At 44.4% G+C, this 19102-nt stretch overlaps 1 protein-coding gene across 2 annotated transcripts in view; it reads right to left on the bottom strand.

Annotated features, from left to right (window-relative positions):
• Positions 1-5626, bottom strand: part of MYH10 (myosin heavy chain 10) — a 164844-nt gene extending 159218 nt beyond the window's left edge. For both annotated transcript variants that reach the window (XM_023513988.1, XM_003791102.2), the window contains exon 1: positions 5519-5626. The gene's annotated coding sequence lies outside the window, so the exon portion shown is untranslated. The remainder of the gene's footprint in view (positions 1-5518) is intronic.
• Positions 5627-19102: the final 13476 nt, after the last annotated feature.

Genomic DNA, 19102 nt, shown 5'->3' with positions numbered 1-19102 from the left:
GTAGTCCCAGCTACTTGGAAGGCTGAGGCAAGAGAATTGCTTAAGCCCAAGAGTTGGAGGTTGCTGTGAGCTGTGATGTCACAGCACTCTACCCAAGGTGACAGCTTGAGACTCTGTCTCAAAAAAAATAAAAATAAAGTAATGGCCCAGAAGCAAACATAAAAGTCCAAATACAGTCTGACCAGTGCAGGAAAAAACAAACAAACAAAAAAAGAAACAATTAACAAGGAACCCTTAACCACATTGAGGAAAGTACTGATTCTGTGACTTTCACAATTTTAACGGATCTCAAGACCTCACTGGTTTAGTTAGCACTCATTTACTGCTGGTTCATAAGGGGCTACTAGAGAAAGCTGCATACACACTACCGCTAAGCTATGTCTCTTCCTCAACTTGTGCAACTGACAGGATTTTGCATTCATCATTCACCTTTCTGATGTGATGCACCATTTCTGCCTGACAATGTCTTTTTGGAATTCAATACTATCTTACACCTTTTTACTATTGCTATAAATTCCAAGTTATTATAAATTTCATAGGCACGGTTTCCATGATTTTATTCAAATAAATACAAGAAACCAACTGAGTACCTACTCTAGGCTATCAAATCCCCCCAACTTCTCACCTCCTTCTATCCCACTCCACCCAGCCAAAAATCCTGGGGTTTCTTTGCAGGCAAGAGGATAGATGTAAGTCATCAACTGTAGACTGTAAGAGAAATCATAAAGTAGTCCAAACTTCTTAAGAGATTCTTAACCTTGAACCTTGAGTCCAAAGGTAAATTTTAAGCTCCATGAAATCCCTGAAATGGTATAAAAATGTTATGTATTTAGTGTGTGTATATGTGTTCTAAGGAGAACACCTGTAACTTTTTTTAAGAGTTTCTATGTGCTAAAAGATTAATAAAGTACAGACCCCAGCCCTTTAACCCCTAACAATAATTTCCCAGAATTAAATAGCTAAGATGCTTCAGAAATCATTTGTTACAATGTAATGCATTCCAAACACTCATGCTCTAGAGTAGCAGTTCTCAAATTCCCATATGCATCACCAGTACTTGGAAGGTTTATGAAAATACGGATTGCTGGGTCCCTCCCCAGTTCCTGATGCACTAGGTCTGGGGTAGAGCCCGAGAATTTGCATTTCTAATAAGTTCCCAGATGCTGCTGGTGGTGCTGGTCTGGGGCCACACTTGACAACCCCTCCTCCATAGTTCTGTGGTTGCCATGGTGAGCCACTGTCACTAGTAGGTATGCTGGGGTAGGAAAAGTGGTTGGAAACCAATGATCTAGACTAATTCATAACACGATTTTAAAAATATGTGGATGTTCTAAAGGTTATAGAATTGGATAAAACAAAAATCACAAAACATGTGACTAATGTTACTTGACATCTACAAATAAAACAAAACTTGCATTTATCTTCTCCGGTATCCTCCTGGGAGAGGGCAATACAGAAAACATTCATGGGCATGCTACATTCTGAAGAACAGTTTCAAAAGCAAATTACCAGAACAGGTCTAATCACACTATTAACTAATCTTCTCTTCCCAACTTAAAAACTGCACACTGGTAAGAAGAAAGGAAGAGCGGCTCAGAGGTAGAAAACATCCTAGGTGAAATTTAAGGCCAAATAATTGGATACCCATGCTGCCTTTCGGAAGGACAGGGTCTATTAAAAGGAAAAATATCCAACTGTAACAAAAGCTGGTAAGTTACCCTTCTTCTTAAGTACAAACTGCATATCCTACACAGCACATAGGAAATGCTTGCTGTCAGCAGGCACATGCATATTCTTTAATTTTACTTTAGTCATGCTTAAGTTTAGTGACAGACCATAAATAAAAATTACTTATTTCTAGGATCAGCAAAAGTTGATTATATATTTTAAAATTATTTTATCAAATCAGGACATTTTAAATTTATCAGTACATTTTCTAGGTGGGGAAATGCTTATAATTTAATATATTTTTAAAAAACAGTAAATCACAAAAGTGTACTCAAAGCACACTCTCAATTTTGTGGGGGAAAATTACATATACACATGTGTTTTATTAAAAAAAAAAGGAATGAATGTAATTCACTGGGTCTTTACTGGGTAGGAGGCTTACAAATTACTTTCACTTTTTCAGATTCTTCCACAACTAAACAGTGTGAAGATAGCTACCTGTTCCTTGTCATATCTCAAGCGCTTAGCCTTGTCCCCGGTATGTACGGAGGATCTGTACCTACTGGTCAATATTTACACGTATGCTCCCTACCCTCACATGAACCTCAACTTCTCCACAACCAAAAACCAACTATTCCTTAACTCCTGACCCAAATGCTACCCTTTCAGAAGTTCTTTTCAGGTCACTCAGGCTATTTAATCCTTCTCCTTCTCCTAACATTTTGTAGTGTACAGCTGACATTCTTCTTGCCCTACCTTGCCTTGCACCATAGGGCTTCACAGGTAATAGGTGCTCATATTGTTGTTTATTAGATTGATAGAGTCCACGAGGCCAATGAAGACGTTTTGTTCAGTTTAACTCTTTACTTGTGATTGTCAAATATGTTGTATTTTTTTTTTTACTGCGTTGTACATCTGGTACCCAATCTGAATAATACTGATGTTTAACAGTGCACCACTCTCAAATGCTTTGCCTTGCTGAAAGAACAATACTACAATTTTTAAAATAGCTAATACCACTGTTACACATCACTTATCATGGCCAGGCACTATTCTAAGCAGTTTCCATATACCAACTCTAAATTCTCACAACAGTGCTATGAGGTAGGTACTGTTAATGTCTTCATTTTATAGATAAAGAATCTGAGGTATAGAGAAAGTCAATAACTGGTCCAAGTCATATAGCTAACAAGTACCAGAGATGGGTTAAACTCAGAGTCCAGCTCCAGAGTACATGCTACAAAGACGGAAGGTGAAAACAGAGGAAATTTGGAAGGGCATGTAGAACACGATATACTACTTCTCCACTAAATAAAAACCCTATCAATTATGGCTTAAAGATTGTGAACACAATCTGGCAAAGGCTTTATATTTTGTAGAAAAATGCCTGTACTTAGGAATAAAAGGAACAAACAGCAACCTCTTTGTAGCAGACATAATCTGAGATTACTGGTATCATCTGAAATAACAATTATAATTAAATCATTTATCTGTGTATGAATTAGCCCCCTACAGAGCCAAAGTTTCTGTCCCTTACAGTGGTTTGACATATACCCTGGGGCCCCTCCACCAAGGTCATTTTTCTTTTCCAAAGAAATGCCACCCAACAAACTTCTCCACTGCTTCCTAGCACCTATGTAGATATGGATGGAGGAAAATGACTCAATTTTAAGAACAGCTTGCGCCCATACTGAAAGGCAAACAAAAATGATGGATAAATTATGCATGACAGAGCATCACTCTATAACAGATAAAATAGAACCAGTTTGTGTAATGCTGCCATTGAGGTCACTTACTGGCCCACTATAGGCTGGGTCAGTCTGATAACTTATCAAAATTGTGCTTAACCAAATGATCACAAACACAAACCAAATACAAAAGGCCACTATTGCTATTTATGGCTTGCCCCATTTCCCAATCAATACCTTTATACTATATTAAATATTCCTAAAACTTGGATCCAACATCAGGAATTTTAATTCCTCAAATTAAACAAAGTACATAAATAGTTGAAGCATATATATAGTCTTCTACGCTGCAACATGCCCTTCAAAATTTCCTCCATCTCACCTTCCATCCCAGCTGTCTTCATTGTAATGATTTCCCTAAGGAACCCAAATAAAAAGCCAGGCTCTCCAGGGTCACATCCCTCTGCTGCCAAAGCTCGTGCTATATCACACAATTACACCATATGCTTTCTCCAGATAAGGACGGAGAAGAACTGAATTTAAGATGCAGAAGTAAGGAGATGCATAAAATGGCCACTTTTCCAGAACCCGAGACAGATAGGGCATACTTGAATATCAGAAGCATAGCACTAAGAGAATAATTAATAAAGGCAGACTTATGAAGGAGATTAAACAATAAATAGATTATAAAGTTTTCCAGAGTGAGATACTATCAAGAATAATTAAACCTCACTCAAAGAATCCTCAGTTTCAATGCTAAAAAACAAAATCTCAGCAAAGCCAAAGTATTTTATTTGGTATTATATTATTCAGTGAAAACAGCAGTCTTTGTTTCATCTGCAGTCTGGATCTACCCCGCCTGCTTCCCCCCACCCCACCCCACCCCCTTCCATCCACCGCAGTGATCTTGAAGGGAGCTGCAGAGGCCCTAAGAAACAGAGATAACGGTCGTAGACACAGGCCACGTTACTCAAACCTCACCAGCCCAGGTCAGACCCGCGGAGTCGCCAACCTCTTTCCTAAGGCCCTAGTTCCCAGGCAGGCCCGGTCGGGGGCGTCCCGCGTCCCCGGGCTGCATCCGCCCACCACAGGCCCACAAAGCCCCCGCAAATGCCAGGACTCTGCGGCTTCAACTTCCCTCTGACCCAATTCCAGACTGATTTTATGGGATCAGGGTGTGACCTCGACTGCAGAAAGCTAGGAAGACTGCGGCGAGCCATTCCCAGCTCTCTTACACAATAAAGGGATCCCGAGGCGAGAGCTGACCCTCCCCCCGGCCGCCCTGCAGCAGCGCGCCCCCGCCACATTTCCCGCCTCGCTCCCCTAAACCGCCCGGGCCTCGCCAGGCGTCCACCCCGGCCCTGGCGGTCCACAGGGCGCGCTGTACAACGCCCCCCTCCCGCCTTCCTTGTCCAGCGCCAGCAAAGTCCGACCCTCCCCGCGCCCTCGACAGGCTCCGGAGCCCCGCGCCCGCCGCGCGCTCCCCTGGCCGCGGAGAGGCGCTGCCCTCGCGTCCCTCCTCCCCACAGGTCCGGCGCGCGCCGCCCGCCCCCAAGCCCTCCGCAGACCCCTCTACCTGGCCTGGGGGACCCGGCCCGGCCCGGCCTAACTTACCCGGGGGCCCTTCCTGTCCAGCTCCCACACACACACACACTGGGATGACGCTTTCCAGCCCACCCAAAATCCCCTCCCATCCTGGGAGGCAGACAGGCTGGCGGAGCACCCCAAGACCACCACCAGGGCACTGGCCCCAAACCCCGCGACCCCAGGTATCCCACACAAGAGAACCTGGTCTCCACATCTCCCTCCCTAGATCTCCATCCCCAGCCCCCAAGGGGTCGCTATCCTGCACACCCAGGCCTGGATCCCTACAGGGGTCTCATTCTCAAGGACCTCATTCCCTACCTCTTCAGGGGTACTCCATCTCCACACACTGGGGTTCCATTTACCCTCGCCCAGGACCCTGCTCGCATTAGCCTAAGGTCTCTGCAGCACAAACCCTCCCGCCCAGAATCCCCTCTGACTTCCACAGCTCCCGCTTCAGCTCCGTTCCTGCTCCTCAGAGTTGCCCAGTCCCCCTAGTCCGGGCTTTGTCCCTCCTCTAATAAACCGTCCCCCTACGCGGGCCGCAGCACTGGGACCCCGGCAGCCGCACGTCTCACCTTCAGCCGAAGATGGTGGCGCCAGCGCACGTCCCCAGCCGCGACCACAGATCCGGCGCTTCAGTCCCAAACCCACCGCTGCCTCCGCCGGGCTCCTTTAGCACTGCCGCTTGGGGCTGCTCCACCCACTCCCACCCTCATTGGGCCAGCTCCACGCCCATCACCGCCGCCCCCAGACCCACTGGTCCGTTTGCGCGCCCATCTCCAAGGGAAGACGTTAGCAACCCGAACGAAGCTACCTTCCCGAGTCCGCTCCCTCCACCCACCTGGAAAGATGCTCATTGGCTCCCACTCCCAGCCCAGGCCATGGAGACCCCCATCTCATAGGTTGGTCCTCACGCCCATCATGGATTCCGGGAGGTGCGGCCGGGGCAGTGGCGGGCGATTGGCTGGCTCGGGCAGAGATGGACAGCTGAGGCTAGCTGGGCGCTGTGCGATCCCGCGAGGCAGCGGGTGTGGACTCTACTGTGGCTAGCTCGCTCCGCTGGCCCGAACTGTGCGGACCATGGGGCAGGTGTGCCGTAGCAGGAGTCGCCAGCTCGGAGTGAACTCGCCTAGCCCTAGCGCTGGGCCGCTGATTCAGCACATTCGAGTGCTTGGTCGCTGCTTCTGCTTGTCGCAGCCGGCATGTCCCGCAGCAGGACCGGCTTCCACCGCGGAGACGCGGGCCCCCGGCTCTGCCTGCAGGGGCGGGGCAGAGCGCGGTCCAGAGGCCTGACGTCACCCCCGGGGCTGCAGGGGGTGGGGTGGGGTGCGAGCCGCAGCTCCGCGACTCACCTGCAGTGGGGGAAGGGACACAAGGGGAGGGGTGCAGCTCCGCCCATGCGCCTAGCCTTTGCTGGGGCTCGGGCTCTGGTCAGCGATTTGGCCACTCTCCGGACCCTGGCTCCCAAGCTTGACGGTGCCGGAGTCGGCCGGGCTCAGGACACCCACTGAAGCCGCTGTTTTGGTGTTGGGGGGAGGGGCCTCCCTACTCTACCTCCAAGCAGGGCTGAGATTCCAGAGGAGAGCTGACCTTGGAGAGACTTGGCAAAAAGGCTTCATTCATTCATTCATTTCTTCATTTCTTCGTTCATCAAGTAGAATTCCCGACTTGAGAGGAGCAGGATTCCTGCAGGGCTGTCATATCCCCTATGGCCTGTGAACTTTTCAAGGGCCTTATAAAACGTGTGCGATAGGGCGATGGGGGGATAATAAAATGGCCCCAAAATAAGGAAGGGAAACTGGAAAAATCGAAGATTTTAATATTTAGTGAAACATCTGCAAAATACAGTCAACTGCAACACAACTGTTACATAAGTATTTAGAAATAACGTCTAAAATACATGAACAAAATAATTTGTTCTTATAAAAACTGAAGATTATCAAAATCCTTTTTTAAAATTACGGCAAGATGAAGTTATTAAATATTGGCTAGGGGTGCATTTTAATACATGGGATATGATGTATTTGCCTAAGCCTAGGAAACTTCTAGGCTGTCAAAGAGTGAATAAAAGAAAAAACAAAACAAGGCAGGAAGTGATAAGGAAGGGTTGGTGGAATTCGGAGGAGGCTCCAAAGCAGCTGAGTGCAGAGTCCTTCCTGGGGAAGTCCAAATCAGGCTCGGCATTGTCCTTTGTCCTAGTAGGTCTGGTCCCCCACCCCCACCTACCCACTGGAATAGCTGCCCCTTGTCCAGGTGTCTTGTGACTTGGCTTCATAAAGAGGACTGTCCTTCATGTATAGTAGTCCACATGGAGTATGAGTATAGTTTACAATATATGTGAATGGTTTTCCTCTTCTGAATTTTTAAATGTGTTTAGAAAAGACCCAGGACTCCATCTCTAAGGTCTGAGTTTCGGCTTTATCAGTCGCCAAAGTCATTTCTCAATACAGTATTACATGCTTAGCAAATCCACATGCAAATAACACTGTAAGTTGCTGACTCCGTGGTTTCTCATAATTTTAAAACAAACTCAGTGGACCATCAGAAGAGGAGGGCAAGATGTTCACTAGAATTAAACATCATAAAGACATTATTCATGATGAAAAATTAATAATAAGGAGAATGGCCCCAAATATATCTCTAGGCTTGGTGTCTATCCGGCACTTGGGCTCTATATTTTCAATTGCCTGCTAGACATCTCTACCTTCATGGTAGGGAAATTTGCTGAAACAGTAGACTCCAAACCTATTTTCTATTTCCACTTTCCCATCACTCAAACTCTCCCTCTTCCCAACTTCCCTTTGTCTTTTAGTAAAACCAGTTTTGAAACTTAGATTCCTTCTTCTCCCTTGCTCCCACACCTAGTCCCTCTATCTCTATCATCTAGCTCAGGCCTGCTCCTCTGACTCTAATTTCACCTATATAGTTCCATCCTAGAATTTCCTACCATTTTGGCAAGGAAAACACAGGATTTAGAACCACTTAGTCATGACTTTGAATCCAACCTTGCTGCTTACTACGTGTGTAACCTTTCACAAATTACTTAGCCTCATCTCTGAGAAAGGCATATACCTAAAGGACTTATTAATGAAGATGTAATATGATGATTTCTTGGGAGGGGGGATGTGGCATTATAACTAAGTAGGTTGGCTCGGCGCCTGTGGCTCAAGCGGCTAAGGCACCAGCCATATACACCTAAGGTGGAGGGTTCGAATCCCCAGCCTGGATGCCCAACAACAATGATGGCTGCAACTAAAAAATAGCTGGGCGTTGTGGCGGGCGCCTGTGGTCCCAGCTACTTGGGAGGCTGAGGCAGGAGACTCGCTTGAGCCCAGGAGTTGGAGGTTTCTGTGAGCGAGATGCCATGGCACTCGACCCAGGGGGACAGCTTGAGGCTCCGTCTCAAAAAAAAAAAAAAATAACTAAATAGGTTGAAAATGGGTTTTTTCTAATATACAAGTTCATTACAAAAGAGTGAGAAATTCTCCTCCTCTCTCCATAGTATAAGAATTTTTTACTGGCAATCTAGGCTGCTTTACCCGCAGAAGAAAAAGTTCGCAAATCATTGTTTCATAGGGTCCAGGTCATAAGTCCAAATGTGTTTCCTCAGGGCAGTTCCAGCCCATGAATGTGTTTTGTTCCATCTGTACAGGACTGATATGCAGCATTTGTTTTTAGTTGAATAAATTCCAACATTTAAAAATCAAGCGCCAACCCACATTATTAGCCATTAGGGAAATGCAAGTCAAAAACCACAGCGAGCCCACTCCACATCCACTACAATGACTATAATCAAAAAGATGGACAATAGCAAATGTTGGTGAGGGTGTAGTGAATCAGGAACCCTCAGCCACTGCTGGCAGGAATGTAAAATGGAGCAGCTACTAAACATGTTATGTGTTTTTAACTCCAATAAAAAAGAAGTTAAACACAAAAAAATGTTTTCACAACTCTATCCTGAGGTGTCTACTAAAAAAAGATGGAAAACATATGTGGACACAAAGACTCAAACACAAATGCTCATAGTAGCATTATTCATAATGGCCAAAAGACAGAAACAACCTAAATGTCCATCAACTGGTGAACGAATAGACAAAAATGGCATGTCCAAACAATGACATTCAGCAATAAAAAGGAATAAATTATGGAGATAGGCAACTACATGAATGAACCTTGAAAACAGTAAGCTCGGTGAAGGAAGTAAGACACAAGAAATCTCATGCTGTGTTATCTGACAATCTATAATCACCAGATGCCCAAGGGGAGTACTTGTAAGGTGACCATAGTGATATTCAGTAGAGAAACCTGTAGCACTATTACTAGGATGAGTTAGCAAACTTCATTATCAGTCGACATGATCCCTACCCTCAAGGAGCATACCAGAAATATAAACAAATGAGCAGATAATTGTAAAACAGTATGGGTTCTTAATCTGGAGTCCACAGAAACCAGGAGGGTTTAAGGGCTTCTGTAAAACCTCTAGAATTGCAAAATTTATCATGTGCTTTTATTTTCTGGGAAGATCTACAGCTTTTAGCAGTTCTCACAGAGATCTCTTATCCAACAAGTTTGAGAGAAGGCAACACAGTGTGGCAAGTGCTGCCTACATCATGCGAAGCATAACAAGAGCCAAGGACAAGTAAGAGGGACACTTAACCTAGAACGGTGGCAGAGTGGGGTGACAGGGAGTTCCTGACAGTCATTTTAGAGAAAAAAAATGTTGAAAATACAATCTGAGCTGGGCCAGTGGCTCTCGCCTGTGATCCCAGCATTTGGATTCCTTGAGCTCAGGAGTTGGAGACCAGCCTAAGCAAGAGCGAGACTTATCTCTACTAAAAATAGAAAAACTAGGCCGGGTGTTGTGGCTCTTGCCTCTAATCCTAGCAGTCTGGGAGGCCAAGGCGCATGGATTGCTTGAGCTCATGAGTTCGAGACCAGCTTGAGCTAGAGTGAGACCCTGTCCCTAAAAAAAACTGCTGGGCGTTGTAGTGAAAGCCCGTAGTCCCAGCTACTCAGGAGCAGAGGCAGGAGAATCACTTGAGCCCAAGAGTTTGAAGTTGCTGTGAGCTGTGATAGCATAGTACTCTACCCAGAGCAACAGAGTAATACTCTATTTCAAAAAATAATGATAATAATAAAGTAAAAAATAAATTCAAAAAAATATATAATCTGAAGAATAAAATGTAAAGCAGACTAGAGAGAAAGAAAGTTCTCTTAGAGAAAGCCACACATACAGAAGACTGGGCAGGGCCAGAAACAAGGCCAGAGTAGCTTGAGCAAAAAGGAGCACATGGCAGTGTGGGGAGGTAAGCAGGGAGGCGCCACATCGTGTCTGCAAACCTGAGATGGAATTTAGATTTTATCCAGAGGACAGTGGGGAGCAGTGGGAGAGTTTTAATTTGGGGAGTAGCATGATCATTGTCTGATTCTGGCCATAAGGTGGAGAATGGATTGAAGGGCTTTAGGGGGCAACTAGTTAATAGGCTGCTGCAGCAAATAATCCCACTGAGCGATGATGGTGACTTGGACTAAGGCAGGGCCAGCAGACTGGACAGAGGTGGTCAGATTTTGGTGATTGCCATTGTCAGGATTAAGTGAGATATTCAAAGTGTGAAGAACTAAGGTGCCTATCATAGAGCATAAGGATATTCTTTTTTTTTTTTTTTTTGAGACAGAGCCTCAAACTGTCCCCCTGGGTAGAGTGCTGTGGCATTACAGCTCACAGCAACCTCCAACTCCTGGGCTCAAGCGAGTCTCCTGCCTCTGCCTCCCAAGTAGCTGGGACCACAGGCGCCCGCCAAACGCCCAGCTATTTTTTGGTTGCAGCCGTCATTGTTGTTTGGCGGTTCTGGGCTGGGGATTCGAACCAGCCACCTTAGGTGTACGTGGCTGGTGCCTTAGCCGGTTGAGCTATAGGCGCCAAGCCGTGCATAAGGATATTTATAGAACCTGGCACAATGCTTGACACATTATAAATTGCCTCCCTTCTCCAGAATGTGGAGAACCTTCTGACCTAAAATCAATCCCTCCCTGTACCTGTACACACTTTCATTATAACACCTATGAAAAGTCCTTATACATTTTCTTCTTCATCCCTGTATTCAAGAGCCACCAACACAAGCTACATACATAATTTAAAATATTCTAACAGTGACATTTAAAAAGTACAAAATATCATTCTTATTAATTTTAATCATGTATTATTCAATATCTATAGAACATTACTTTTTTTTTTAGAGACAGAGTCTCACTTTATCTCCCTCTAAAGGTAGAGTGCTGTAGTGTCACAGCTCACAGCAACCTCCAGCTCCTGGGCTTAGACGACTCTCCTGCCTCAGTCTCCCAAGCAGCTGGGACCACAGGCGCCTGCTACAATGCCCAGCTATTTTTTTGTTGCAATTCAACCGGGACTAGGTTTGAACCCGCCACCCTCGGTATGTAGGGCTGGCGCCCTACCTACTGAGCCACAGGCACTGCCCTATAGAACAGATAATCAATTTTTAAAAATAATTAATAAGATGTTTCATATTCTTTTTTCATGTTAAGTATTCAAAATCCAAAGTGTGTTTTAAACTTAGAGCACATGTTAATTCAGACTAGCCAAATTTTAAGTACTCAACAGCTGCATGTAGCTGGTGGCTACCATATAGGACATCATCTGTCATCTCCTGGAAGGAAAAGCTAGCTTGGAACTTCAGGAATTAGCCCAGTGCTTGACACCTAGTACATCCTCAATAAATATTTTCTGGATAAGAAGATAGCAGGAAGGAAAGATGGACAAATGAAGGAAAGATGGATGAATGGTCAATTAGATGGATGGATGTAGGATGGCAAGATGGGTAAATAGAAGAAAGGGTGGATGAAAGGAAGAATGCATGGATGGATGGAAGCATGGATGGATTCCTCCTCACAGATCCAATCTCGTTTTGGAGAAGACGTGTCATTTTAATTGAGACTAAATGGTGAGCAGGCTGGCAATAGGTAAGGACAGTGGGCTGCAAGAGTGAGGATGCAAGGAACCAAAGCACAAACAAAGGCGAGGAAATAGTGGGAAATGATAGAATTTGGCCAAAGTTTGAATACATGCTGAAGGTGGGAAGTGATCCTGGAGGTCCTTAAAAGTTGACACCAAACTGGAAACTCCCAAGTTTCCAGTGTAGTTTCCTTCAGTCAATATTTGAAGAACAGATGAAAAGAAAAATGAGAGAAGGAGATAACATAAGAGAGAAAAGAATAACAAAAAGAAAGAAAAATGTAATCAAAGTGGTAAGAATTGCTGGTTTTAACATTGGCAAATAATAATAGGAAAGTATATCAGAGGACCTAGGTTTTCATCATCCTGGTCGTGGTAGCTGATGAGAAGAGGAACAGGTTGCTGGAGAAGTTAGAACTCTGGGTAGGATCAATGGTTAGAAATAAAAATAGGATTGTTGTTCTTAGTAAGAGTTTCTGCTCTTCCCTAGTCGATGGGGCCTGGAGGGAATGTGGAGAGCTATTTGTCAATGCAGGGGGCCAAGTTTGAAATCAAGGCTGACTGTGTTCATAATGGGCAGCATTGTTGCCACTTCATCTTTAAGGAGCCAAGGCTGGTTGGCTTCTCTTCTGGTCAGTCCTATACTTCAAATGTTGAGAAAAGAATCAAGAAATTGCTTTGGACTTGATTCTAATAGATACTCTTTAGGCAAAGAAGTGTGTGGGCATCTTATTAGAGGTTGTTTTGAAAATCCAAATCAGTTGTATTCTTGAAAGACATTTTTATCAAAGACTTTAAAATATCCTGTGATACTTGGGAAAGTTTCTTAACATCTCTGAGCCTTTACTTGTCTGTAAAACAGGGATAACAATACCTACTTCATAGAATTGCTTTAGCATAATGCCATTTGTAAAGATCTTAGCACAAAGCAGCAGTCACTGAATGTCACTCTTCAGTGTTACTATTGTATTTGTCATCATCATCATTACCCTTCAGGACAGATTTATACCCATCTTTTCAGAAGAAGCTTATTTATTTATTTATTCATTTTAGAGATAGAGCCTCACTTTGTCACCCTGGATAGACTGCTATGGTGTCACAGCTCACAGCAACCTCAAACTCTTGGGGCTTAAGCGATTCTCATGCCTCAGCCTCTCAAGTAGCTGGGACTACAGGTGCCTGCCACAATGCCCGGGTGTTTTGTTTTTGTTATCGCAATTGTCATTGTTGTTTTAGCAGGCCTGGCCTGGGTTCGAGCCCACCTCCCTCGGTGTATATGACTGGTGCCCTAACCACTGAGCTACGGGTGCTGAGCCTCAGAAGAAGTTTATAGTGCTCTTTCCTTATTGTCTATAGATGTGTGTGTGTGTTGCTCACAGCAACCTCAAACTCTTGGGTTAAAGGGATCTCCTTGCCTCAGTCTCCTGAGTAGTTGGGACTATAGGCACCTGCCAGCATGCCTGGTTAGTTTTTTCTACTTTTAGTAGAGATGGGGTCTCACTCTTGCTCAGGCTGATCTAAAACTCCTGGGCTAAAGCAATCCACCTGCCTTGGCCTCCCAGAATGCTAGGATTACAGGCATGTACCCCTGTGCCCAGTCTCTGTAGATTTATATTAATAGGAGTATTATCCTTGGCTTAGAGTTTTAAATGATATATTAAGAACAGAACTGCAAGGCCAGGTGCAGTGGTTCATGCCTGTAATTCTAGCACATTGGGAGGCCAATATGGGAGGATCACTTGAGGCCAGGATATTGAACCAGCTTGAACAAAATACAAAAATAAAAATTAAGCTGGGTGTGGAGGCACGCACCTGTGGTCCCACCTACTTGGGAGGCTGAGGTGGGAGGATTGATTAAACCCAAGAGTTTGAGGTTGCAGAGAGCTAGGACGACACCACTGTGCTCTAGCTGGGACTATAGGGCATGTTGTCTCAGAAAAAGCAAACAATATGAAACAATTTGGAACAATTAATTTGTGAAGCAATTCAAAATTTGAATGCTGACTGGTTACGTGATATTAATGAAGTGTTATTAATTTTTAAATGTATGAAAATGGTATTGTGCTTATGTAAAAAGTAAAGAGTTTTTTCTTAAAAAAAAAAGGTGTATACTGGCTCAGTGCCCGTAGCTCAGTGAGTAGGATGTGAGCCACATACACCGAAGCTGGAGGTTTCAAACCTGGGCCAGGCTTGCTAAACAACAATGACAACTGCAACCAAAAAATAGCCAGGCATCATGGCCAGCGCCTGTAGTCCCAGCTGCCTGGGAGGCTGAGGTAAGAGAATCGCTTAAGCCTAAGAGTTTGACGTTGCTGTGAGCTGTGACATCATGGCACTCTACTGAGGGTGACATAATGAGACTCTGTCTCCAAAAATAAAAAGGTGTATCTAAAGTATTTATAGATGAAAGAATATGGTGTCTAGGATTTGCTTCAAAATAGTACAGGGGAGGGTACAGAAAGGAGTTTTGCCATGAATTACTGAAGTTCAGAGATGGGTACACCCATCTCTGTTTTTGCAAATATTGAAAATTCTCCATAACAGTAGGTTTAAAAATTGCTTTTGCTAATATAACTTTTTTTTTTTTTTTAACTGGGAGAGCTGAATCCTATGGGAGGAAAATGAGATGCTGGAGAAAATATGAAATTCAACTTGATTTTCATAATTCTTATTAATCAACTTACCTTGTCAAATTCATATTTCTTCCCCTTCAACACAGCTGTTTCTCCAAGGATTCACTGTCCCTCGATGTTGACATCTTCTTTGTCTTCTTCTGACCATCTTCTCCCCTTTGCTTGTAGTATTTCCAGTACAAATTCTCCACAAATTCACTTGGCCAAGTCCTCCCCACCCAAGACAACTCCAGGTTCGCCTCTTCCCTGAAGTGTCTCTGAATACCTTCATCAATTTTTTTTTTTTGAATTCCTGTTGTACTTGAAATTAGTTTGTTTCCTGCCTATTCCTATTTTTTCCTCTAAATTAAAATTATAAGCTTCTTCAAGGTAGAGACCATCTTGCCTTAAAGGCAGGTCACAGAGCTGGCCCTTAACAAATATTTAACCAATAGCAAATTATCAGTTCAGCTTGTGATCCTGAATATGCCCGACTACCTTTGCAGTCCCATCTCATCCATTTCCTGGATGATCTAGCAAACTGGATTAATCCCAATTCCTTGAATCTACTCCATGCTTTCCCATCACTCAGATTTTGGTCATAATACTCTCTCTGCCAGGGCCTTCCCCACATCTCCACCTACTAAAATTCTGCCCATTCTTGGAGACTTATCATCTCTGCTCCCCATCCCACTTACAACCCAACCAAGCATGATCCTTTTCTTCCTTTCATTCCCAAAATGATGTGTTTTAGTGTTGGTGATAAAATCACCGATCGCTTCGATTTTGTTTTTAATTAACACATAATAATTGTACATATTTACAGGGTATAGTGTGGTGTTTCAATACTTGTATAAGTGGTGTAATGATGAAATCGTGGTATTTCGTATACCTATCACATCAAACGTGTATCATTTCTTTGTGGTAAGAACATTCAAAATTCTCTCTTCTTGTTATTTTAAAATATATCCTATAATATTGTTTACCATAATTACCCTACAGTGGCACAGAACATCAGAACTTATTCTTCCTGCCTAACTATAATTGTGTACTTTTTGACAAATATCTCCCATCACTTCCTCCCGCATAACTTCCCCAGCCTCTGGTAACCACTATCCTACTCTGTACTTCTGTAAGATCAGCTTTTATGGATTCCTCAATTGAGTGAGATTATGAAGTATTTGTCTTTGAATCTTATGAAAGCTATAGACCTTCACCTCCCTCCCACATGCACATCTGTATGTGCACACACAATGTTGTTGTTGACTAGGGGAGGGGAGGGTCAAAGATCCAGGTTAAATTCCTGCCCTGGTCCCTTTCTTTTTTTGGAGGTGGGCAGTCTCATTCTGTCGCCCTGGATAGAGTGCCATGGCATCGTAGCTCATGGCAATCTCAATCTCTTGGGCTCAAGTGAACCTCTTGCCGCAGCCTCCTGAGTAGTTGGGACTACAGGTGCCCGCCACAACGCCCACCTGGTCCCTTTCTTATAACACTGATCATAGTCTCTCTGGTGTTCACAATCATTTATAACCAAGGCATATTTTCTCCTAGATTATCTTAAAGGGAAAAGCATGGTTTGCTTCCCCCATGGCACCCAGCATGATGTTACATCCATTATACGTTTTTGACAAATATCTGTTGCTCAGTTGAGTTTGATGAATTGGATTATTGTGTAGATTCATGTTTAATAATCATGTAATTAATCAATCTCTTGCTTTCTAAAACCTGTTCTGGCTCATATTGGCTTCTCCAATTTGTTTCTTTTTTTTCTTTTCTTTGCTTTTTTTTTTTTTTTTTTTGAGATGGAGTTTCACTTTGTCCTCCTCAGTAGAGTGCTATGGCATCATAGCTCACAGTAAGTTCAAACTCTTGGGCTCAAGTGATTCCCTTGCCTCAGCCTCCTGAGTAACTGGGACTACAGGTGCCCAAGACAACGACCAGCAATTTTTAGAGATGGGGTCTCTCTTTGCTCAGGCTGGTCTCGAATTCATGTGCTCAGGCGATCTATCCACCTTGGCCTCCCAGAGTGGTAGGATTACAGGAGTGAGCCACATGGCTTCCAACAGAATCGAGAAGTGGTTTTCAGATTTGTGCAGCTGCAAAAAATCTTGGAAAATTTGTGAGACTTCTGCAGCAGAGGCTGGAACACATGTTACATTTCTATTAGAGTGGGCTAAGTCCTGGATGGCCCTCAACCCCTTCCCCTCCACAATTCTTGACCCAATCATGCAGCAAACATCAGACCCACCAGGGCAAATGGCATCTTACAGCACTCTGGGCTACTGGCTGGGTTCTCTCAACAATTTTCTACATGAGGACAGATCTAGTGTCTTGGCAAAGCATGTGGCTATGTTCATCATTGGTCTCAGGGGCCATTGCAAGATGCCCTATCAACTCCGAAGTTTCCCATGAGTTTCCCATGACCCTATCTATCTGCCCCAAACTTCTCACCATTTAAGTGACTCTTTTGGCTTGGACCACATCAATAGAATATTACTGTGAGATAGATGTACATGTCACCTGAAAGTGATATTATGATTCTCTCCAAGATCCCATTTGTACAAGAGCATGGATTACCAGTCAGGTTAGCTAATTTTCTCCTTGGGAAGAGTCTGGCCACAGGTGCTTGGGAAGCCCATCTGAGATACTGCTGGTGCAGTGTGTTGGGGAGTATCCCCTTTGCTTCTGGGCTAGCCTCAGCTCTTGGGTGTGAGAAACACCATCAAGGAGCTCAATTAAAAGCCCCTCCTTTCCCCCAGTTTTCTACTCAAAGTTTTATAGTTACTTGTGGAAGGTTTTGGGCACATTAGGAAACAGTGGTTTCTACTCTGTCCTTAAACGTGCCCATGATGGGAGATTTCCCAATATCATTTTTTTGAACACATTGACGACTGTGAGCCCATTAATAACGACAGCATTTCCCACCACCTGGTATATGAAAGTTGGCTGCAGGCAGGAGACACAGAGGCCCTGCCCAGGAGTCCAGCTTTCTCACAGGGGCTCCAGAGGCTTCAGAGGTACATGTAGGAATCACAGGATCTAGATCTCAGCAGACCAAAGAAGCCAAAGAAGCCACCTAGACTCGTTCAAGATCACACAGCACATCAGGACACAACTGAGACTCCACTCCAAGTCACCGGGCCACTCTCCATCTCCTCACCGTCAGCCACAGCCTCCTGTGTGTTTCACACACTGGTACACACTGGAGCAATAATACAGAGCATTTCAGTAAAGGTCGCTAGAATTCAGAAGATGCTAGTGTGTTTCAGTGGGGGCTTGGGGAAGGATGGGGAAGAACTCAGGCATGTGGGACTTGTGTTCAGACAGAATGTGGAGAGGTGGGGAGCCAGACCTTAGAGGCTGTAGGGAGATTAAATAGAGGGCTGTCCACTCTTCCCACAAAGTGTTTAAAAATCACAGAGACCTCCAGTCGGTTCCCTTCCGTTCTGCACAATGCCTGATAGCCTGAGAAAACACCTAAAGCTTTTTCCCAGATCTCCAACCAGAGGGCCAGATGCTCTTCACTGATGCTAAGGCAGGTACTATCCAGGTAGTGTCTACAGCAGTGGTTAAACAGAGTCACTTTGGAGACAGGCAGCCTGAATTCCTGTTTCAGCTCATGACCTTGAGCAAGTCACTCTCTGTGTCTCCATTTCCCTTGTGTCAGGGTCATGATGCAGGTGCAGAAGCCACTGTATATAAAGTGGTTAACCCTGCGCTGGCACACAGGTGAGCCCCCAGCAAGTAGCAGCTGTCATCATTTTGGTGCTTTCCTTTTCTGTTCCTGAGTCAACAGGAAGTTGGCTCAGACACAGATGAGCTCCCCCAGAACATACCTGGAGTCAGGACCTATTAAAAGTGTCTCTATCTCTTTTCCTAGTCACATTTTTCATTTCAGGAAAAATCTGGAGGAGCTAAATTGGGAACGGAAAAGTTGCATCTGACAAAAGGTATGTGCAAACACGTGTTTGCAAATGAGGTCAAGGTTTCAAAATACCCCTTCTCTGACAGATGAGTCAAACTCCACGCAGTGGTCTTGCTATTTACCACACATGACGGCACATTCTCTCAGCGACCGATAGGATCGTTTGCCAGGAGTTATATTGGAGGGAGTTACTCATTGGAAAATGTGGCTGCATTACCCACAATGAGATCTGAACTTGGACTTCCAAGGATTTTACCCAAAATAAGCTGAATTCCTCAGTTGTAATTGTCACAGAAACACGGCCAAGGAATCTGTGTGTCAGACTAGCACTGGCTTCCACTGGGGCAAGTGTGGGTCCTGACAGAGGGTAGTCCTGGCTCTCAGCAGAGGCTGGGTGTGGCAGGAGGCTTGTCTGACCCTTAGGGCTTTCACCATTCCTATCAAGGACTGTTGCCAATTGGTCAGCCAGTCATTCTTCAATTTAGTTCTACGTTCACTCCCTCAGCAACTATTTTGCTCAACTAACAACAGTAGCTAACAATTGCTTGATACTTATTCTGACACAGGCGCTGTGCTAAGCACCTTCTATGTGTTTTCCTGTGTCATCCTTTCCAACAGCCCTATGGGAAAGATATTTGTCTTAGTTCTG

This window comes from Otolemur garnettii, unplaced genomic scaffold (assembly GCF_000181295.1).
Source record: "Otolemur garnettii isolate 467f Iridium unplaced genomic scaffold, OtoGar3 scaffold00046, whole genome shotgun sequence".
NCBI classification, from domain to species: domain Eukaryota; kingdom Metazoa; phylum Chordata; class Mammalia; order Primates; family Galagidae; genus Otolemur; species Otolemur garnettii.
This window is presented reverse-complemented; position numbering and strand designations above follow the sequence as displayed.